Source organism: Urocampus carinirostris, chromosome 3, assembly GCF_059441175.1.
Source record: "Urocampus carinirostris isolate Australia breed hairy pipefish chromosome 3, RoL_Ucar_1.0, whole genome shotgun sequence".
In the NCBI taxonomy this organism is placed as follows: domain Eukaryota; kingdom Metazoa; phylum Chordata; class Actinopteri; order Syngnathiformes; family Syngnathidae; genus Urocampus; species Urocampus carinirostris.
This window is the reverse complement of record NC_142351.1, coordinates 18,051,266-18,075,855: the sequence shown is the minus strand read 5'-3', so window position 1 is coordinate 18,075,855 and position 24,590 is coordinate 18,051,266. Positions and strand designations below refer to the sequence as shown.

The window sequence follows — 24,590 nt, the reverse complement described above, 5'->3', positions numbered from 1 at the left end:
ATCAGTCTTAATAATAAGATCTGTCTTATCTCTTTGGGTGAAATCGTCGGAGATTAAGAGCTGCCCTTCCGGCACTTTAGCACACTTCAGATGCTCCGAGTAGCAAACTTCCATGGGCACCAATTAACCTTCTGGCAGGCGGTGCTAGAATGGCCAAATCTTGGTTTCTACTCGTTACTCAAGTTTTTCCTTCAATTTAAGTTGGGATTCAAGGCTAAGACACCAATATTTTTTTTCCCAAGAACAATTGTTCAAGTTCTATTACCTAGCTGTGTCATGTCTCCTTGAGTTTGTTAGGCAGAATCTCCAAGGCACAGTCAGTAGTGCCCAATTAGAGAAATGAAGGGAGAGCACAGGAAAAGGACAAGAGGAGACAAAATTACAGACAAACAGAGGAGAAGCCAAAACCTCAAGATAGTAACTATTTAAAAGTTGAATATTTGTCAGGGGTTTTTCTCGTACTTCCCTTTTTTTTAAATTCCTTTTTTTATTGCATTTGTAGATTGGGGATAAGCAACTTAAAATGTTTCTTAAAATAGTTCTTAAAGTTAGTTGGAGCTGAGGAGCATATTTTATGAAAGGAAGAATCTCATGCCAAGCAATTGAAAAGCCTGACTGTGTAATAAAAAAAGCATCTCATTGTTCCACCTTTAATGAGATATGCATAGAAATATTGATTTTTTAAAAAGGCAAAAAAATAGAGCTTTTTTTTAAATTTGAGTGTACATTTTCTCTTTTTATTATATTTATGGCATATGAGAAATGAAGTTATGTTATTGAAATATTTTTCTAATCTAAGTACAAAACATTTCTTAAACATCTACCTTGTTAGAAATATTTGCTTCTCTAGCGAGTATTTTTTATAATTTTAAATACAGTAATCCCTCTCTATAAAGAGGTTCACCTTTCAGGGTCTCTTTGCTCTACGGATTTTCATAATGTATTGTTCTCTGCTTTCTGATTGGCTAAACAATCCCTAAGAAACGGTATTGGTAAAAAATAACGCATTACTTACAAGTATAGAATACAGTACTTTTATACGTTAAGCAAATGTTTGGGCATGTGAAAAGAGTTTGTTCTTTGGCTTTAATGTATAAAAGTCGTTAATTGTATAGTAATTGAAAAAAAAAGGTTTCTACTTCACAGATTTCTCTTATAACAGGTTCATTTAAGAGCGTAGCCCCTGTTAAACTTTTCACTGTATAATTTTATGAGAAAAACAATTTTAAAGCCAAATGAAAACAATAACAATTAAAGGTGAAACATTTTCCTTTTCACTATTTTGTCTCAACTGCTGCTTGTATTCATTGTTTGTTGTAGGCTATAACTACTGATTTTTAGGCTTAATGTAACAGGTATTTATCCTTTATTATACAGTATCCTCCTCATTATAAAAAAAAAACGTTTTTGCAGCAAAACCCGACAGGGCATCCCTATGGGGACAAGCATGATGTCACTCTTCCTCATGACCCCCCTCCCATCCCGGATGTGTTCTGTGCCACAAACAGCTATACTAAAAATAAAATATAAGTAGATAGGCATGGCGGATTAAAACCACACTGGGTCTTTGAACCTTATCGGGGTGCATCACATGCATTATAGGGAAAATATTTAATTTGTATTTTAGTAACATTGTAAGGAAACTTTCATTTTTTTTCCACCAACGAGTCAAGAATGTATTTTATACATAGTCAAGTCATGTTTATTTGTATAGCCCTTAATCACAAAAAGTCTCAAAGGGCTGCACAGACCAAAGATTAGCAGTAAAGGAAAATTAACTATCTATTATTCCAGTGATATGGAATAATTGCCTTCAAACATAGCCTGCACACTACATTTTATGTCATGCCAAATTCTACCTGGAAGTAAACATCCATCTCTTCTTCAAGAGGAAGACGCAATGGCTTTGGTTGGACTCTGCTTTGAATAAATGCCATGGTAAGAGAAGAAACACAACCTTTTTTACAAAAATCCCACCTTGAGGTATGAAGAAGCCAACCCGACTACCTAGAACAAGAGCCTGACATTGCTTTCAAGAGATTTAGCATGTCATAAAACAATGTTAAAGCCTCCAATCTGTGTCAACACAAATTTATATCTTCAGACAGAGATATGCAAAGGTCAAAAAAGCCGAGGTGTTCATCGTAAATCACTCGGCTGAAGTGTTTAGAACCTTATCCGTGAAAGCAGGCTCTTGGCATAGTGAGGCCGAGATTTACGGAGGGAGCCGCCTGTTTGTCAGCCAACACGCTCTTTTCCTAGCATCTACAGAAAGCAGCTAAGTGCTTCGGCCGTACTAGATTACTTTTACGGCTACATCCGCCCACCGGCGGCAAGTTGTCCGGGCAGACGGGTGCGGGGGGCGTTCGTGGCCAAATATTTAGTGGCACGTCTGCAACTTGAGAGCGATTTCCGTTTGGAGAGGCAACCCTCGGGAAGTTTCAGTCATCGGTGGAATTCCCTGCTTCAACAGGCCAGCATGTAAGAACGGCTAACCCACATAAAGGTCAACATGCAAATTAATCAGGAAAGGTTTATTACAGCTTTAAAATTGACAAAATCTTTTTAATATTGAGTCCAAAGTTTTGTATCTGACGTGCAAGAATTAAGTGTGCCGCAACTCAAGCGAAATCTGCGTTTTCAGATGTTTGCATATGTAGCTTATTAAAGCCATCACATCAGTGTCATAAAAGTCAACCACTTCTTATATTCACCATCACACTACAACTTAAAGAGACACTGTGTAATATTTGACCACCAAATGTCGCTCCGTTGTGTAGAAGATCACAAACTACAGAGACTCAGAGACCAATGCGCACCTTTTTTCACCACGTTTTTTTTGCCTAGCTTTTTGATTTATTTTGTATTATTTAGAACCTCCTGGGGGTTAAAAACTCTTATTCATTAAAAAGAACAACACTAAAGGGCGCTCTATAATACTCAATGTACCTTTGGCTAAACAATGTCTTTATGTCTTTAAAATATCTATAACACATAGCAGAGCTGTCATTGGTAGATGCTTAAGAAAGGTTGTACAACGTACAAAAAATAGACAAAACTTAACATTTAAACAATTTTAAAGCCAAATGGAAATCTTACGACGTCAATAATTTAAATTCTAATTATCTACGATTGATGTAAGGGGATGCATTTTGGATCATTAAAATTAGCTGAATGTAACTTCAATTTGTTTTATTTTGAAGAAATTAAGACAGGTTTAATAGGATAAATATAAAAGTATACATATACTTTGGAAAAATATATTCATGTATTCATTCGTTTATTCATTTTTCAAAGAGTTTCAAGGCAGCACAACTAATAATATAAAAATAATAACTTTTTAAACGTTAGTTTGGAGGGACAGTGTGCATTATTTGGCGCCGCTTAGTGGTAAAAAAAACGTTCACAAAAAGAAACAAGATTGATTTAAATAAGCAGAATCACATGGACTATTTTATAAGCATGCATTTTTAAAATAGTTGTCAGTTAAGAAATTTGCATTCATTTTATATTACATTAGCCTCACCTAGAAGGAACTGACATATTTGTCTGTCATCTTGCTGCTACAGGTACCATAAAAACCCCCAAAACATGCAAAACTCTATGCTAAAACACGAGAAGAAGAATAATGCGGTTCGACACTTGGGAATCTCCGTAGTTTGTGTACTTACATGTGCTTTGTATCACTTGTTTTCAGTTGCACTACACCATACAGTGACATTTAGTGGTCAAATAATATAAACCTTTATAGTACAAATCAAAATGTTTTTCTTTCTCCTTTTACAAAACCATCCCAGCTACGTGCAAACATTATTAAACCTTTAAACACAGATGCTGTGAAACATCCATAACAAAGACAGAAAATATATATTAATCTCATCTCATCAGCTGCACCGCTTATCCTCAGTAGGGTCGCGGGGATGCTGGAGCCCATCCCAGCAATCATATATAAAAAATATAAAATATAAAAATATCTCAGTAGAGAAAATCACATTATTCTCAACCTATAAATGCGATGCGAACAAATTTTTACCGAGAGTTGCTTTAATTTGACAAACACAGAAATTGATAATCATATTTCCAACTCAAATGCTTTCATGACATCTGTGTATGACTGTACTTGAACCCAAATGTCATTCAACTCCCACCAAAACAATGGAACCTCTTATACCAACACTTAGTGTACAAGGTTTTTTTTTATTCACCTCCTACATGAAGGAAACTCCTGTTCACGAGCAATCCCAGAGGCTACTACGAGAGACCGCTCGGGATAGCTTACTGCTCGTGACTGCTTACCGCAAGCATCAGATCGTCCAGTTTAGCAAAAAGTGAATATGAAAAATTGTGCTTTTAAATTTTTGGGGGTGTACGTTCATTTAAAGTTATACCTCATGCATGTGAACCGCCCATTGCTCCCCTTATTAATGATTGGAAATTATCCTAATTAAGAGATAATAAACCTTACAAACACATTTAATTACAGCAAGACAGAGTCCTGCGACAAGATTAGCAATCTACAATGCTACCTGTGCCAAGACGATCCAGATTAGAGACGAGATTGGTATTTTTCAAATTGTTTAATAAATTGTTATACGGTGTACACAACGTGTAATGATAAATAAGAAAACGTACAAAATACGGGGAAAACATATAAGATGACAGGTGTGCAATCACTATGACTCCTCTTACTACAACAAACCCTACCCCCTTTCCTTTGCAGCACGTGCACACATTTGTTAGAACGCTCATAATAAACTCGCATTTTATTTTGTTAATATCATATTATATATGTATAATATAATTGTTACAGACGCTCCACTACTTATGACCATATGACTTGCGTAAAACGGTAGATACAATCAGTTTTTTGGGGATGTCAAAAATATCCGGACATTAATGTAAGCTAGATTTTGTATTCTGTGCACCTTTTTCCGAGTACAGGACATTACTGTAGTGGTTCTTTCCACCGTTACCGGCGTGTGGTGGCGCTGTGAGAAGACACCCAACATCCAACCCGAAGAAGAAATCCGGCTTCTACTTCGTAGTTCGTGTGCAAACATACAGTACTACGTGTACTGTACCTTTAGCACGCTAAGAACTTTGACGTTTTTATTGTTTAATATCTCGTGTATCCATTCAATATGGTTGGTGTAGAGTGTGAGGAGGCGAGCGGCTTCTTTTCAAATAAAAGTGGAATAGGAAAGCTTGATGCTGTAGAGAAAATGGTTGTAACACTTTTTGTAAGCCACTTTTTACCACAGAGGAGGACCTCTTGAAGCGCATCTTCCAAACGTAAGTTAAACTCAACTTTATTGATATTTATGGTACATGTTTTTTTTATGAAATGCTTATTTTTAGTATAAAACTATACAGGTTACGTATACAAGCCTCAAACATACTTGTATGAACCTTAAACATACAAAACATAGCACTGAAGCAACTTACGAACAAAATGGTTCGTAAGTTGGGCAGCGTCTGTATTACTGTATTTTTTATGTTTAAAGATGGTGTCCTGAACTTGAAATTGTGCCGCCACCTCCTGGCTTACAGTCACAGCCTCAGTCATATTATTCCTCAAGTACTAATAAAGTCTTATTTTTTCATCTTTTTGCGGGTTTGGGTTGCCATTTGAAACATTTTAGGCTACATTAACAACCCTCCTCGAGACGAACATGAAATATCGCTCCACCCCTCCAACTCCCTCTTTTACGTCTTCCTAATGTGTTATGAGTCCCGGAACTGCTGTGCTAAAAGTAAGATAAAAGTAGATAGGCGTGGTGGAAAAAATAACAAAGGTTCTTTGGACTCAGTTGGGCATTGCTAACACATACTTATCAAAGAAAGTATTTTACTTTCAATTTTGTAAGGGCATATTGAATGACGCACTCTGCATTTTATCACTTTTGGAATGTGTTTTTAGTCAGGAAGATGTGTTTTATAGCTAGTTAGGATGCTTTTTGTAGGATGGACGCGGACCAACTTTAATGATTTCATATCGGGAAAACCCGTTCGTTACATGAGCAATTCGAGCAGCAAGCACAATCTTGGGCCGAATTAAGCTTATAAGAAGAGTACCACTGTGAATACTAGGGCTTCTCGATTAACCGAAATCAAATCGACATCGCGAAGTGACGCAGTGCGATTGTGTAATCGCGTAGCCCTGCAGTTTTCTTTTCAATGATTTATAGACAACAAACTAGAACAAAACGTCCCAGAAGAAGGCGCTGTTTACTTACATTCCACCTCTTAATAATCCTGTAAAATTCACCTAAAATTTCAATCCAAGATGTACCCAAAGTCAACTAAACTCTGTTGTTAAACTATTTAGACGTTTTGGTCTCTTCTTATAGGTAACACTCTGAAGTTTTGTTCCCAACTGAAGTAAACACTGTAAGTGCAACTAACATGAGCAATCTAAAGTGGAACACACAAAAATAGTATGCTTTTGGGACAAATGCATGAAGGTTTTCCTAGTCCCAGGTCAAATTTGATCACAAACTGAAAACAGAAACATGAACATTTTGCACATGTTTCTAATGGTAAGTCTAGGCATTTCCAAAAGTGTCCTTTTGGAGACTCAAAAAAGACCACTGAGTCGTGACATCATAGAGACATATCTTTGCTTCTCAACAGTCTGACCGCTCACAGGCAGCATGTCACTAGAATTAACCCTTGGATGCATAACTCTTTTTACCCCTCTGCTTATCAGACTCTTAAATGGTTGCTGATTGAACAATACACCACAGCACACTACAGAGAATGTATTACACTAAAGACACTTTTAACTGGACCATACTATTGCAGCGCCTTCAACTGTGTTTTATTTGAATTTTAGCTTATTGCCTCAGTTAATGTTGTATTTTTATCTTTTTGATATTTGTACTATTATTTTATGTATATGGTTTCAGGCAGCAGTGGTTAGCGCGTGTGCGCGGCACAGTTCTGAGGTCATGAGATCTAACCTTCCAGTGTGGAGTTTGCATGTTCTCCCTGTGCATGCGTGGGTTTCCTCCGGGCACTACGGTTTCCCCCCACATTCCAAAAACATGCATGTCAGGTTAATTGGCCGGTCCAAATTGTCTCTAGGTGTGAATGAGCGAGTGAGTTGTCTGCCTGTGTGCCCTGCGACTGTCTGGCAACCAGTTCAGAGTGTCCCCTGCCCACTGCCCGAATATAGCTGGGATGGGCTCCAGCACCCCCGCGACCCTACTGAGGATAAGCGGGGAAGATAATGGATGTATATAGTTTCTTAATTTTTATCATGCTGGCAACTGTGTGGACAGCAAAGTAAGAATTTCATTGTGCAGGGAATCGTGGTTCTTTACTGGGCATATAACAATAAACACTTTGTATCTTGAATCTTTAATTGGGATCAAAAATGACCCCAGGGGTTGTTATTCTTCAGAATCTTAAAAAAAGAAATTGCAATAGTCATTGTCATATTCCATATTAAAACATGTGTATGACATGATGCCATTAGTATTCCCCCCAAATCCCCCCCCCCCCCCCCCCCCCGCTAACTATCGACCTCACTCATGGAAAAGGGTATTCACTGGAAAGCCCGGCATCTAGGGAGTTAAGTACTCACAAAAAACAAAGCTAGCACAGAAAATACACTGTACTTTTAAAATCGAAATTCCCATCGAAATTGCAATAGTGGTCTGAAAAATTGCAATTGGGTTTTTTTTCCCCAAATCGTGCAAGCCCTAGTGTATACCTACCCCCCTCACACACATAAACCCACCTCCACCCCCAAATGCTCTCAGGCTGTCTCAGGCTTCACTTTTGCAGTCCGGCCGATCGATATCTCTTTTTACTTCCCATTGATCGCTTAGCGGCGGGAGCGACCTAAGCAGGACTGTTATGACATTTCCAGATTTCCCGCTGTCCTTGCAACAATCAATTACATGTGCATGGCAATCAAAACCTCTTTGCAAAATGAACCTGCCCCGTGACATTTTCATCTCGGAGATTTATGCCACGTAAAGCGCAAGAAAAATGGCATCAGTGAACCGTCTGCGGGCTGCCGCCGTAACTATCACCCTCTCCCTTATACGAAAGTACCAATTAATGGAGTGTGTCAATTTCAAAACACTTAAAATAAGTGTGGAGTTGTCAGTCAAACGCAAAAAGAAGTTGGTTTCCAAACAAAGTTGAGAACAAGCAAAATAGAAGTTGTGTCCTCTGTGTGCTATGATTAGAAGGCGGTGAACAGCCGCCACAAGGTGTAATATTTGACATCCTGATATCTGACGACGTGTGTGAGTCACGATCAAACGCCGACGCTGTCAGACATCCCGATGACAGACTTGATGACATGCCTGACGTCTGAAGTTAAATCTGAACACGGTTGTAAAAAAATAAAAGGAGAGGAAAGAAAGAAAAAAAAAAGATAAGGTGTTAATTCCAAGCCCCGCAGCCATCTGTAAATATCTGCGGATGCTTCTTCTTCCTCGCAACTTCCTGTCAGAAAACGGCATTGGTGCACTCAAGGACGTAGACGGAACAATCAAGCCTGGCTGCCTCCTTTTGACAAAATATGTCTGGAGGTTAATTGACGTCAGGGGATGAAATAGTATTTGATTTGCTTTTAAACAGGAGCGTGTTATTTCCTCCCTTCTGACCCTTTATTTCCTTGCAAGTCTTGAGTGGAGAAGCTCTGATGACGCCCTCCGGGGACTTCGACTACTGTGGCACACTGCAGCTGATCATTTGGCACGCGGCAATGCAGGGGGCAGAATAGTGAGGAGAATTTGAACTCATTTCCTTGTTGGATAAAAAAAACTAACGAAAATTAAAGCACTAAAAGTGTAGTCACGGGAGGCATGTGAGGGCAGTGCCTCACCTGTCGTCATGGAAATATAAAATGACACATACAGTGGAACCTCGGTTCTCGAACATAATCCGTTCCAGAACCCTGTTTGAAAACCGATTTGTTCGATCACCGAAATCATTTTTTCCCATTAAAAATAATGTAAATCGTTTTAATCCGTTCCAACACCCTGAATGTTTACCTTGAATGTTTAACGTAAACATAAAGCTAACCCAGGTTAATCGTACGTTCGCGTTACCGTAATCTTCCGTACGAAAGATTTCCCTAACATGAACGTGTAAAAATAAAAAAATCAAGTCATTTAGCACCCGGGTCTTCACAACAAGTGGTGAGCGGTTCCAACACCCTCAATGTTGGGCTTCGTTCCAACACCCTGAATGTTTACGTAAACTTAAAACTAACCCAGGCTAATCGTACGTTTGCGTTATCGTAATCTTATGAATAGGATTTCTTATCTTTGTGGTGGTCAGCAGAAGGCGCTCGCACACCTCCTTCATATTTGGCTATTATTTCTTTCTTAAATGCAATAGTTGTACGCGCTACTTTTCTTTTTTTACCTGTAGCAACTTTGCTGCTTGCACTGACTTTCTTCGGAGGCATAATAAGGGGCTAAAACACCCGTACGCCGCTCAGCATCGCACCCTAGCGTACGCACTCACGCATTACCGGCGTTTGAACAGCGAAGCAAGAATTTCTCGAAATTTTTGGTCGGACACCGATCTGTTCGAACTGATAGGCGTTCGAAAACCGAGGTTCCACTGTATTTTAAACTTTTATAATTATCCAGTATTAGAGTTTATTCTCATTAAATTTTGGGATTTTCATTTTGCAAATCACTAGATTTTTGCATGTAACATGTTATTAATACAATTAGTATGTATTGTATTATTATGGGCAGCGCTGTGGCGCAGTGGGTAGCGCGTGTGCGGCGCAGTTCTGAGGTCGTAGCTCTTGTATGGAGTTTGCATGTTCCCCCATCCTTATGTGGGTTTCCTCCGGGCACTCCAGTTTCCCACATTCCAAAAACATGCATGTCAGGTACTAATTGGTTGAGGTCCTAGGTGTGAATGAGCGAGCAAATTGTAAACGGTAAATGGTCTGCATTTATATAGCACTTTTCAAGTCAATGAAGACCTCCCAAAGCGCTTCACAATGTGCTTCACACTTACCCATTCACACACACACTCACACACCAATAGCGGCCATGCAGCCATGCAAGGCGCCGACCTGCTTATTGGGGGCATTAGGGATTCAGTGTCTTGCTCAAGGACACTTCGACATACAACACGGAGGAGCCGGGAATCTGCGTTCTCTTGATCCCAAGACAAGCGCTCTACCTCCTGAGCTAATGCCGCCTAATGTCTGTCTCTGTGTACCCTGCGACTGGCTGGCAACCAGTTCAGGGTGTCCCTTACCCACACCAGCACCCCCGTGACCCAATTGAGGATAAGCGGTGCAGATAATGGATGGATCGATGTATTATTATGCTGAAAGTCTGTGGATACAGGGTGATGCACGCAATTATCTTGCCTCCTGGCAGAGGGCGATAGTGAGACCAATGTTTCAGACTTGAGACAAACCTCTGCCCCAAACAATAGAATCAGATGACAGGTCGTTATTTTGACCATCATGCACTCTTAACATATTGTCACTATCTGCCAATAAGGTTCCTGTTCTTTGATTTGCACACCCTTTGGGTCCGATTTGCTTATTGTAACCCAGGAGATTTAATAAAAACAGAGGGGTCAGGGGAGGGTTTGTAGAACATATATGGAATTTGGCATCGCAATGGTTTATTTTGCAGTCCTCTCCTGTTTTTGCAATTTCAAAGTTCATGGATGTCTTCTCTCTTTATTTTGAGTGGCTAATGAACTATAAACAAGGGGTCGCCAACCTTTTTGAACCTGAAAGCTACTTTTTGTACTGCTTAGTGCGGAGGGCTACCAGTTTGAAATGCATTTCTGAAATTGATTGACAGACTTTGAATTTGTGGCATTCTTATAAAATGTTTGTATTATGGTAACCCCCTCTTTATATTACGTATTTTAATAAAACGTACCGGTACTGAATGGCTATGTGCTTGCAATCTGGGATTTTTTGTAGCAGCCATAGGGGAATAATTTAAGTGTCGTCGTGTCGATTTTTAATTGACTATTTGCAACGACAGTTAGTAAATCATAGTTACCCATGCGCAAAATATCAATTTTCAATTTTAGTGGGACTAGACCTGATAAACATTGAAATTCTGACTGGTTGAAAAATATACTTTTTTAATGCATATAGTTACATTTCTAGGGAATAGAATTGGCTTTATTTTGATGTCACATTCCCCTGTCATCTGATTCGTAAGAGAGTTTTCCATGCCTCTGGTGTCTACACATTGAATCCTCGAGAGGAAGGAAATAAATTTTGTTTTGACCTGAACTTGGTCATTCAAAGCAGCTCATTCAGTTCGGTGCAGCCATTATGTTGGGGAGTTTGCCGCCGGCAAGGCCTCTCTTATATTCAACCCACACACCCTTGGGGACTAGCTGTTTGACTTTGACTCCCTTTACAGAAGCACCTTGGAAAAAATTTATAATCTTACTCATGATATTTTCAAAATCATATCAAATGTGCTTGAAATATAGATTTCAATTTGTCTTGATGCAAAATAAAATTATCCATAAACAAACATTTTGTTGTGATTTTTTTTAGTAGACCCAAACGCAAGAAGCAGAAAACATGGTGCTCAAAAATGTTGTTTAAACATTGTATGCAAAAATGGTCGAAAACAACAATAAAACTGTCTGAACCAAATAACAAAAACAAACTTCAGAAAATACGATGGCCTGTCGAAAGGTGATGGTGGAAAACAAATGTGAAATGAAATATTGACCCCACCTTGGGTTAAGTCCAAAGTGTCCTCATGAAGGGTCAGGCTAATTAGGGACCCAATAGCCGCCATCTAGGGGTCAAAGGCGCGCCCAACCGCAACACATTCAACCCTTTTGATAAATGCTAACACTTTTTTCATTTTGGTTGCTTAACAATGATTTGTGAAATCAAAATATATAATTAGATAATGCCAGTCTAACGATTCCCAGACAATCAACCCAATGTATTTGATATAACACAAATACAGATCCTACAAAGCCCGCATGCAAAAGGCCATTGGAGAGCGCCTGCCTGAGCTTGATTCGGTTTAGGCTCCAAAAAGCACGATAGGCTAAAAAGCCCATCTTGACTTGTGCATGCATGACAGGGACGCTACTTTAAGCGTATTACGTCCTCCACTAAACACAAGTTATCCATGCAGATAAATGTCGCGTTCTCGTACACCCTCAGCCTTAATATTTGATGGCCTGATATAATCACATGAAAACTTGCGGCTCTAAAGAGGACAACAGATTGTGTGCGCAGCAAACGACGCTCAAATGGACCCGGCGCCAGATTAATACGATGGGATGGTGGATGCGACACCATCTCCTGCCATCTGGCTCTTCATTTGGCCAAAAAAAGGATCACAATAATTAAGGCAATTAATCAAAGAAATGTTTTCACAAGCCGCTTTTGGCGGGTAAAAAAAAAAAACCTACACAAAAACACACACGAGGCATCCAACTCTTACGAGCATATTTACCCAGCCACCACCTCGTTTGTGATGTCACGTGCGAGGCGGACACCCTTTTGATGACGGAACATTGGGCGCCAGTCGGCCCAACGCCTAATTGGAAGCGAGCTGTCTGAGAGCGACACAATCTGTTTTCCGGAACCCAAAGTCATCATTTCGAACGGGCCGCAGATGACGCATCGCGTGAGGCTGCTTCTGCACCTACAGAATCCTGCCAAAGTCATGCACCAACTCACACACCTTATGGCTCATGTTTTAGCGTATTTTCTGCCAGACTGTAAGGTGTATACCCAAAAATGAGTCTTTGTGATATTTTCTTCATATATTAAGGCACACCAGACTAAAAGGCTTTTAGAACTATCCATCCTTCTATTATCTGAGCCGCTTATCCTCAGTTAAGTCGTGGGGGGTGCCAGAGCCCATGCCAGGCATCTTCGGACACACAACTGGTTGCCAGCCAGTCGCAGGGACAGACACTCACTCGCTCATTCACACATAGGGACAATTTGGACAGGCCAATTAACCTGACATGCATATTTTTGGAATGTGGGGCGAAACATGCAAACTCCGCACAGGAAAGCTGATAGCTGGATTTGATCCGAAGGCCTCAGAATTGTGCCGCGGACATGCTAACCACTCAGCCGCCTACCACCCTCTTAGAACTACAACTACAGTAAGGTGTAGAGTTGCACTAATAATAAAGTACCATAGATGTGCATTGATTGGTCAGTCAAAATACATCACTGACAACAATTGAAACAATAGGATACAACAAATTGAACCCGGATAGCAGCAAGAGAGCACCATACTAGTTGACAACTATTTGTTTGTATAACACATGTAAATGCGTTAGATTTTTATCTTATCATCACACTACTTTTAGTCACGATACAACATCGTTGATGTTATTCGTGGGCCAAGCTGCGAGAACTTTGACAAACATGACAACAGTCCGTAGTACAGAAAAGGTTTGGGGCCACTGAAATACAGAAATGTTTTGCCGACTCGCAAAGTGTTTACAAAGTGCATGCAATCTTGCACTGAATAAACAGAAAGGCATTGTGGGTAGTAATTTGGTCATTGTAGCCGCACCTAGTCCACAACATTTGACACTTACAATGATTAGTTTGAGCAAAGAGAAAATAAAACTATATTTTATACGGATTTTTGATCAATTTGTTTTTTCATTTCTATAAGGTTTGAATATTCGTAGTGCAAGAATGAGATAAAACCTGTTGCCAATTCCTACATCATCTATATCCCTAGTGGATTTGTGGTTAGGATTCAACGGTAATAATGAATAGGTATTAGGGCTGCACAGTGTCTGGCTGGTTAGCACGTCCGCGGCAGAGTTCTGATGTCGTGGGATTGAATCCTTCTGTGAGGAATTTGCATGTTCTCTCCGTGCTCGCTTAGGTCTCCCCCCGGCACTACGGTTTTCTTCCAGATTCCAAAAACATGCATGTCAGGTTAATTGGCTGTCCTTAGGTGTGAATAAGCGAGTGAGTTGGCCATCTGTGTGTGCCCTGTGACTAGCTGGCAACCAGTTCAGGGTGTGTCCAAAGCCAGCTGGGAAGGGCTCCAGCACTCCCACAACCCTACTGAGGATAAGCGGTGCAGATGGATGGATGAAATAGGTATTGTCTGCCTCCCTTTATCCAACTAAATGGCTGTTTGCGTGAAGATGTCATCACAACTAGATATCAATCATGGCTCTTCTTCATAAAGCAGGAGATCTGTGATTGGTCGTGAATTGAGACCTGGGCAACTTCAAAGTCAGCATACAGCAAATGTCTGCTTCCTCAGACAGATATTATCAAGGTCGACTTTGGTTGTTAAGTCAAGCCTAAAAGCTCTATTCAAAAAGCCACATTTAGAAGGGTTCTGGCCCAATTACCATACATATTTTGTGGATAGCATGCTCTTTCTTGTATGTCCTCCACATAACAATGTATACAACTTCCAATTAGGTAAAAGTAATAGTTTGTAGCATGGTTATAATATGCAGTTATTTCACTGAATATATTTTATTGACTGCACTGTGCTCTCAGTTTTCTGCACTAATCGTTTGGGCTCTGAACATGATGTATACTCGAGGCCTTATTATTTGAGGTCAAGCTGTAAAAAATGAATTTAATCAATAAATGGAATCGTTACATTCAATGACTTTGATCAAATAACAGCTTCAAAATCCTGGTGACCCCTCATTGACTTAAGAAGATGGTGACCCTCCTGGAGCAACAGTTTACAGAGGGCCATAATAGTTATCTTGACTCCCCTCAAATTGTGTTGGGAATACTTTTGGATGACGGAGCCCCCTCAACCCATCGGCACCCCTTGCACAGGCCCATTCGCTTGCATAGACTCGCAGTCTGAGAGTCATGGTTGGTTTGTGAATGAAACGGCTCATTGATACGACTCTTTAGAATAGAATAGAATATACCTTTATTGTCATTGTTACAAATGGGCTAACATATTTTCATCTCATCTCATTAGCTACACCGCTTATCCTCAGTAGGGTCGCGGGGGTGCTGGAGCCCATCCCAGCAATCATTGAGCAGTGGGCAGGGGACACCCTGAACTGGTTGCCGGCCAATCGCAGGGCACACGGGGACAGACAACTCACTCGCTCAATCACACCTAGGGACAATTTGGACCGGCCAATTCACCTGACATGCATGTTTTTGGAATGTGGGAGGAAACCGGAGTGCCCGGAGGAAACCCACGCAAGCACGGGGAGAACATACAAACTCCGCACAGGAAGTCTGGAGCTGGATTTGAACCCATGACAGGTTCCCATGACATGAACTGTGCCGCACAAGCGCTAACCACTGCGCCGCCGTGCTGCCCTGGGCTAACATATTGTGACAACGAAATTGGGCATGACACTCCAGTTTTACACATTCATAGTGAGGTATGAGCAAGAAGATAAAGGAACAGAGAAGATAATGTTATAAGACAAGGGGGATAAGGCTATAGTTATAATTTACATGGTATTTACACAAGAAATGTCGGCATGTGGGATGTTACATACAGGGTTGTCGCGATAACGTTGGTATTTAAAGTGAATGATGAGTGCCACCTCTCCAACAATTAGCTGGTTGCCTTCATAGAGATATATCTCTCTCTCTCTCTCTCTCTCTCTCTCTCTCTCTCTCTCTCTCTCTCTCTCTCTCTCTCTCTCTCTCTCTCTCTCTCTCTCTCTCTCTCTCTCTCTCTCTCTCTCTCTCTCTCTCTCTCTCTCTCTCTCTCTCTCTCTCTCTCTCTCTCTCTCTCTCTCTCTCTCTCTCTCTCTCTCTCTCTCTCTCTCTCTCTCTCTCTCTCTCTCTCTCTCTCTCTCTCTCTCTCTCTCTCTCTCTCTCTCTACCCTGGTCATATCCCTCAAGAGGGGTGACGGAGAGCAAGACAAAAACATACAAAAACAAAGAAAATTTAAAAAAAAAAGGGAAAAAGTACCAAGAAACACACACAAAACTTTTTGGACCATGGCCAACCCAAATGCCCAAACACCCAAACAAGTTAAGCACCTCGGCATTAATCATGCTTTTGTCCCTCCAGATGAAACGGGACACAAAGCGGCCATGTCACTCAGGTCAGGGTGACACAACACACTCTTTTGTTCAACAGCAGGGCCAGACAGCTTTCAATGGTTTACCCCTCCCGCATCATACAGGTGCCCTTCCCATCCCTTAGAAAACAATAAACAATTTAAAAGTTTAAATAACGTATAAAAAACCCTGTATATTGAAACAATAAAAGCTATAACAACATACAACAACAATGTATTTTAAAAATGAAATACATTTTTGCATTATCTTTCATTACTAATTCATTAAAAATATATATAACCTAAATAACCTTTAGGGAGCTGAAAACCCGGCTCTTTTCAGCGAGCCAACCAAAAGAGCCGGTCCTCTTGAAAGAGCCGAAGCCCCCATCTCTACATTCTGCCGGCCAGCCTCGCTCATGACACGCTTTCCCCTCGGCCGCTACGTGACGAGCGCCGATGCATCCTTTCCGCCAAACAGCAGTTTAGCCCCGGTTCACCCTTATCAGAGCGGGGGAGCCATCATCTCGCCCACCGCCACTCAAAAAGCGCGGCGCATATTGAAGCTGACCGCTCCAGCAAACAGGGCGGCGCTAATAAAAGAGCATCCTGCTCGCCTTCAGATTTCCCTGATGGAGTGTCAGTCAGGAATGTTTGCGTGGCGGCCGCCAGGGAAGTGGGCAGCCGTTTAAAGGACCTCGCAACACATGAGGCCTTTGTTGTGCTTAGAAGACGCTGAGCGCCTCATTTCACTCGCTGTGTGAATGCTGAGAGATGGAACGTTCGCACAAACTCGACGGAAGGATTTTGAAATTTGCTTTCTTTGTCCGGACCTTCATTTGTTAGTCTTTATTGTGATAGATATCAGTAGCGGAACTAATGCAACATCACAAAGATTGTTGGTAATGAATCGCGGCTTTCGTCCGTGATTACGACGTGATTTCTGCCTTTTCTTGCATTTTAAAGGGACATTGTAACTTACTAAGTGCCTCATGGTAGAACAATCTGTATTTGAATATGCATTTGAAGCGATAATACATCAACTATTAAGTAAACACACATTTTTTTTTAAAAATACTCTGAGGTCAAAAAATGTATGTACTTATTTTACATAACACAAAGCTCACATAAGAGGGAGCTTACATTGTCTGGCATCTTGCTGCTGAGGGTACCCAAAAACCTCAACAAGGCTGGGCAACAAAAGAGTGTATTTTGGTCGGATTGAGTCTCCGTAGTCGGTATTCCTCCTTGTGCTTTTCAGCACTTGTTTTCGGTTGCACTAAAATACACAGTGGCATTTAGTGGTGAAATATTACACACTGGCCCTTTAGAGAGATGTTTTTATGATTAATATTGCTACTTGGCTTTACAGGTGAGATCGGACCTAAACAATTCAGCCAGACACCGACGCCCGCGGGTATTATAGCCGTTCCCAGCCCGACAGGTTAACTTGATTTTAAGGACCAAGCCTGTTTAATATTGTATTTGTGAGGACTCAGAAGAAGGGAGGCTTCTCTCTCGCTGACTTTAAAAAAATATATATCCACCCATCATTGGTCTTTGTTTTTCTTTGGGGGAATCCGCATGATCGATTCTGTCCTCCTTTCAATGAAGCCTAGTGCGAGCTTGTCGAACCGCGGACGCGGGATTGTTGGCCCGGAGAGGGTGACAGAATCCATTGCGCAGATCCGCCACAAAGAAAAAGAAACTAAAAACAAGGACGGGTGGATAATTAGGAAAAATAGTCTGCAAGAGAGAATCCCAGAAGCCGAACCTGAGAGTAATGATTGCCATTTTAGACCCAACTCCACCTAAACTTTAGGTCAGGCTCGGACTTAATATCTTATCTCTAAAACTGTCAATAATCCATAATTATCTCAGTTGAAGATGACAATGCCTGGCTTCAAAATGTCCAAAAGATGGTTAACAAAACAACCTGGTCACCCACTGTATTTTATTGTGCATTTGAGGAAAGTATGAAGTTCAATGCAAGAAAAATTCATGTTTCTATGTTTACTGTTGACACACATTATGATGGAAACCTAAAGAAAAAACTGTAAACACCTGAAAACTCCAACCAAGGACCAAGAGCAATTTGACAGGATGAGCGTTAGCGGTGGGCGGATCTCTGTACACATAGTGCACTTCCACTTGATAAAACCGCATCCTTCTCGTTTGCAGTATTTTGAGACATTTATACAAAAGACGTATGCTCGCACCTTGTTTTGAAACCAATATTTCGGACAAAAATGACGGCCCAAATGAGCCTCAACGATCCTTAATAAGTGAGGGAAAGAGATCAATTTTAAGTGGTATATTTGTTGAAATGTGACACAGGCTCGTTCATCTAATCATCAAATATCAAACAGTGAAATACATGGTTTTGAAGAATGAGCTTTTGTCTGGAGAGCTGGTTTGATGGCTATGTTGATTTTTGTCTTGAAATAAATATATACTGCAGTTCTACCCCCGAAAAATAAACACAATATTTTGCTGTTATGGCTCTTTCAGTCAAAAGGGTTCCTGCACCCTGGTCTATACTGTTGGCTTGTAGTTTTGACATAACCAAAGTTGCCAATAAACCAAACTAGAGGGTTCTAAATCCACAACTACAAATAAAACAATGTAGAAATAATGTACCGTTTTTCACGTGCAGCTCTATTCAGACATTGTACACCCTAGTGACGCCAGGCGTTATATTATTAACAATATCTCTCTCATACCCTGCGAGATTTTAAAGACTTCTCCCGAGATCACTCTTCCAGAAACATCACCTTTACATGAACCCAAAACAAGGACCTGCCTTCCCCTTTTACTTTAAGATGCATAAGTGGAATTCAAAATGGTTGTTATTCATCAAAATCTTTATCAATAAAAAATGGTCATATTGTCAAATTCCAAGTCTCTGAACCACAAGGGTTGTTGGGGCACCATTTCCTGTGTCTTGGGCACATGTTTCGAAATTGGAGACCTTTGACAAGTTAGGTGAATATGCTCACCACTGCACTACGGAATTTCCAGGTATTCGTCATAAAACATGTTTATAACCTAATGCCATTAGTATTTCTATTCTTTTTTCTCTACTAATTTTTGACTCCACTCATGGAAAAGGTAGGTCATGCATCCAAGGTTGGCCATTGATGAATGTGATAGGGCATCTGTGTGTATCCTATTAAAAACAATCTGCATGTTACTAACTCCTCCTGTCTGCTTTTTTTTTTTTACGAGGCTGCTGGATGTGCTCCAGCCGCAGCTTTCCTCGTACAAGCACTTTTAAGTTTTTAGCAAAGGGAGGCACTTTTTTAACATTCCCACTTCATTAATAGTAGATTGCCACTTTTTCCCTTCATTAAATACAATGAGGAGGCTGCGGATGGAGGTGCTGCCGCCGGAGCGCTTCTGTCCCTTGTTTCTGGCGGGCCCGAAACACTGCGAGGCATAGAGTGTACAGAAATCTCTTGCTGTATTGCAGTTTATTCATCGTTGTTTTGCTACATTGACGATTTTTTTTATTTTAAATTGTGTTCTGCGTTCTGGTTGGCTAAGCAGTCGCCATGCCTCTTTTCTGCCTGTGTGTCAATGACGTTTCGGTCTGAGTTGTATAGGTACATAAAACAGTGCAAATGTTTTTCAACTTTAAGTTTCTCTAAAAGCCGTCATGTCAACAAAACGCTCTGGACCCAAATCAAGCATCGGTGGCCCGGGAAGAGGAGGACGCTTTCTCTCGCCAAAAAAGTTGAACTTCTCTGCCTGTTAAACTTGCTCTGGAGCCACACACAGCCCTTTGGCACTCCCTAGTGGCTCCCTGGCACTTTTTTGAAAATATTTGATAATGGAAAAATATACAGTTTCTCTGAAAGGGCAAACAGGACACATTCTTAACAGTTTTCAATGATTCTAGAAAGATGTGTGTATGAGTTTCCTTCCTACTAAGGCTTATATGAGGCTTTTCATTTTTTCCTTTTTTGTTCCATTATGACTCTTTCAACATTTTGCAAGCAGAACATTTTTTTTTCAATTGTAATTTGACAGTACAGAAGTTATTTGTAAAAAAACATTTTTTAAGTACAGTACTTTTATTAGTTAAACAATCACTTGAGGCTGTAGGTAATTTTGTTTTATTGCACAATGCAATATTTAATAAATAAACAAATAAACGAATAGACAAATAAACAAATAAACAAATAAATACATAGATACATAAATACAATGAATGAGGTTTAGCGCGTGTGCGGCACGGTTCTGAGGTTGTGAGATCGAACCTCCTGTGTTGAGTTTTCATGTTCTCCCCGTGCTCTCGTGGGCTACCTCCGGTTTCCTCCCACATTCCAAAAACATGCATGTCAGGTTAATTGGCCGGTCCAAATTCTCCTTAAATGTGAATGAGCGAGCAAATTGTCTGTCCCTGTGTGCCCTGCGACTGGCTGGCAACCAGATCAGGGTGTCCTCTGCCCACTGCCCTAAGATACCTGGGATGGGCTCCAGCACCCCTGCGACCCAACTGAGTATAAGCGGTGCAGATAATGGATGGATGGATAAATGAATGAATAAATAAATAAATAAAATCGATGTATTTAAGTGCAAAACTTCAACGGAGCCTTGTAGCTGTGACAGCCTATCATGGCATTAGGCCTTTCCGCGCAGAGAAGGCGGTTGAAAGTTTCCCTCTTCCAAAACAGACCCACCGCTGTTTGTGGGTATTCTGAAATGTTGATCTCTGCATGTTGAATAGAATTAAAACAAAAAAATAGAAGCTCAGAGAATCGGGTTACCCAGACTCTCACATCAGCCATTGTGTCCTAATGACAGTCCCTCCATTGAGCCAATTACTTCCCTTAGACAAAAGCTTCCTAAAAAATGTGGGCATGAAGGTAAAAGACAAAAATGACATGAGTACTATAATGTACATCCCACTAAGTCTTGCTTTCTTACTCATTTTAAATGATTCCTTTGTCTGGTAAAAAGCCTTAGCGCAGGGATGTCAAATGATTCAAATTTAAAAAAATAAATAAACGACAAGCTTAGGGCAAGATTGAATGTTGAAAAATATTTTATGGGGCATAAAAATGACTTACCATCACTACAGCATTACGTGTTAGACTACTGCTTACAAAAATGTATAGCGATTTCTAATTTGACAACAAAAATGGTATTTTAGTCTATGGCTGCTTTATCTTAAGCAAGACTAAATCTTTGTGCATGGATCAACCGCTCCAACGATGCACTAGATTTCAGTTTAGGTTAAAAGTTTGCCACTACAGGTTTCAAAGAGGCTATCTGGAATTTGAAACTCTGTTACTCTTTGCCGCCATCTCCTGGTTTAGAGTCAGGATTGCAGCTCATCCATCAAGACTAAGGAAGCTTGAGGATGTGCATTTCTTGTATGTGGATTCTGTTATCTTGAATACACACTTACTGTAGTGAAGCATTTGGGATTTCAATATGATCATTTGAAATTGTTTAGGCAATAGCGATTTTCTATAATTTCACAATAAAATCAAGGAAAACTAGCATACACTGAAAAGAAATACAATACAATTCCTGATTTATGATAAAATAATGCGGGGGTGTCAAACTAATCTTCACCAAGGGCTACATTAGCATAACAGCTGTACTCCAAGGGATTCATCTAACTTATAAATGTAAGTAAATGCAACTACCGTAAATTCCGGACTATAAGCCGCTGCTTTTTTTTCCCAAATGTTCAGCCCTGCGGCTTATTCAGTGAAGCGGACAATTTATGTAATTTTTATAACGGCCACCAGCGGCGCTGGAGTATAAAAGGTAAGATTAAGACCAGTAGAATATGTGCGCCAAGACAGACTGCAACCTCTAAGTTTATGCATACATTGTCTGCAAAGTAAAGGTGCGTTCCGATAATGAGGAAGACGCCCTTGATGGCGGTAGTTATGAGGAGGAAGTTGAGGACGATCTACCGTGAAGTTCACTATTACGGGATGCTTTTTTTTGACAGGCACGATTGATGCATTGCGAGCGTGATCCTACTAGCGTGTTGGTACCTTTCAAAGGCACGGTTTGGGATGAAAGTTATATTATTATTATTAAAGCTTTGAAAACTCTCTCGGTGTACCGTCTTTCTTCGTAAATATGTGTAACCATGTATAATATGTATTTGCAACTGTATATTTTTGTAATGTATTTATTTTAGAGATTTATTCTGTTATGTGTTCTACGAGCGAATCAAAAAAGGCAAACGCGGGCTGAAGGGAAGTGGGGTAAAGCTGAGTTACCGGTAGATCTGTCTGTTGTGGCAGCGGACAATAGTGGATATATATCTTTCCCACCCTTAACTTTGGAAATATACATTTTGTTTCCTTGGATTACTTTCAACGGGACCCGGACTTTACAAGTCTGCATCATACGTTAATTACGGGTATCATTTTCCAATCATGATGCCGACTGTGGTTCTAGGATTGTGTACTATCTATTTAGTTTCAATCGTGGAACTGACAGCCTGGTCTGAGATAAACTTGTGATTGTGTCACAAGTTATGATGCGGGCGCACGCAGCTTATATGCAGGTGCGGCTTGTGTAAGTACAAAAGTGGCAAATCACTAAAAATGTTGCGGGTGCGGCTTGTAATCAGGCGCGCTCTATAGTCCGGAAATTACGGTAGGTGGTATGAAAAATAAAAATACACAAAATAATCCTTGAAGTTAAACTACTCTGACTAAATAACTTATTCAAGTTTCAAACATTAGTTTCATTGAAAAAATATAGCTGCACCTAATTGTGTTATAAACTAAACATAAAAGAAAATCATGTAATATTTTTGGACCTTTTTGGGCAATTTCTCAAATCCACCCATTGGCATTTATATGGAAACCCTGAGGCGTGTTCAGGAGAGTGATCAGACATGTAGTCTCTTGATAATCGCTTGCCGCGCACTGCTGAACGTTTTGTAATCGCTCACTGTGATTGCCTTACTGATCCAAAATGGCCGACGACAGTACAATGGATTTCGTTCTACAGCTTGCTTTGAGCGAGTTGGCTGATATGAGCGACAGTTCGCATATTGACACAGTTAAGGTTATCCTAAACGCAGTGGAAGGGTCATACCTGTCTTGCATTGTTCACAAACATTACCAAGCAATGTAAGACGATATATTACATCGCCAACAGCACTCGTCAGGGTGAGATCCTCCATCTTCTGCACTGTCGACGCCATGTTGGAAATCAAAGTAAGCGGTCTTTCTCCCGTGATTACTCGGGCACGCGAGCGCTCAATAATCACTGGCCGTTCAGAAGCTAGCGATAGCTCGCGATAGCAATCACTCACTCTCCTGAACACGCCTCTGGCGTGTTGTGACGCTGATCCGTCACTTCGTAGGTATGATAGTCAATAGGCATTGTGGGAAATGTAGTTTATGGTCAAAGCACTCTTGATCAGACATTTTTAGCTACCACAGGCGACATTTATATAATAATGAATCAAGATCATTTTAGGGGCCCGAAGAAAACTCTGGCGGGGGCTATATGCCTCCCACGGGCCTTGACATTGACATAAGTGCGTTAGTGCATAAATGAACCAATTGGAGCAGAAATGCTAAAAGCCAAAATACCTAATTCAGCTGGCACGGCAAAAAAAAAAATCAATAGAGGTTCGACTTTGATATAATAAAAACTCCTCCATCCTCTGTCACCAATAAAAAATGTTTTATTTCACTTGGTATTTACCGAATATAAGCAGCAGAGTTTATGTTCACCTCAAGCCTATTTCCTCCCAAATTGACAACCAAAGTACACGACAACACAATTAAGACGAGAGCTCTGGCATATTTCTTTGTTTTTAACAACCGAGCGGTGACAACCTTGAATCGTGAACATGTTCTCATTGAATCGAGTCTGATGGATTCATGCAGGTCAAAATCGGCCGAGTAAATTAGCCATTAAACTATGAATTATGTAAAATGTCAATGCTTTGATGGCAATGTGAGCCGGTTTAACCTTGATGCACGTCATGACAATTTAAAGGGAAGTGAGTGCGTGCCAGAATTCGGCATTCCATTATAGCCAAGTATTACAATTTACCTATAGCATTTACGAATGTATTTGTTTCTGTTTTCACATGAAACATTGATTGAGTTTGAAAAAATTAAATCATACGATTTTAGTCATGAACTCGTTAAGAGTGTTGTTTTAAATCAGTGTTTTTCAACAACTTGTGTGCCGTGACAATTCTTTTAGTATGCTGCAGGTAATTTCCCAATGTCTCATCTCATTAACTGCATTGCTGGAGCCCATCCAAGCAATCATCGGGCAGTGGGCAGGGGACACCCTGAAATGGTTGCCAGCCAATCGTAGGGCACATAGGGACAGACAATTCGCTCGCTCATTCACACCTAGGGACAATTTGGACCTGCCAATCCACCTGAAATGCATGTCTTTGGAATGTGGGAGGAAACCGGAGTGCCCGGAGGAAACCCATGCAAGCACGGGGAGAACATACAAACTTCGCACAGGAAGTCCGGTAGCTGGATTTGAACCCACACAGGAGGTTCCCAAGACCTCAGAACTGTGCCACACACGCGCTAACCACTGTGCCGCCGTGCTACCCTAATTTCCCAATGTATCTT

General features: G+C 40.6%; 1 protein-coding gene across 1 annotated transcript in view; it reads right to left on the bottom strand.

The window, feature by feature from the left end:
* Positions 1 to 24,590, bottom strand: part of tshz2 (teashirt zinc finger homeobox 2) — an 85,998-nt gene that overhangs the window by 5,116 nt on the left and 56,292 nt on the right. The window lies entirely within an intron of this gene.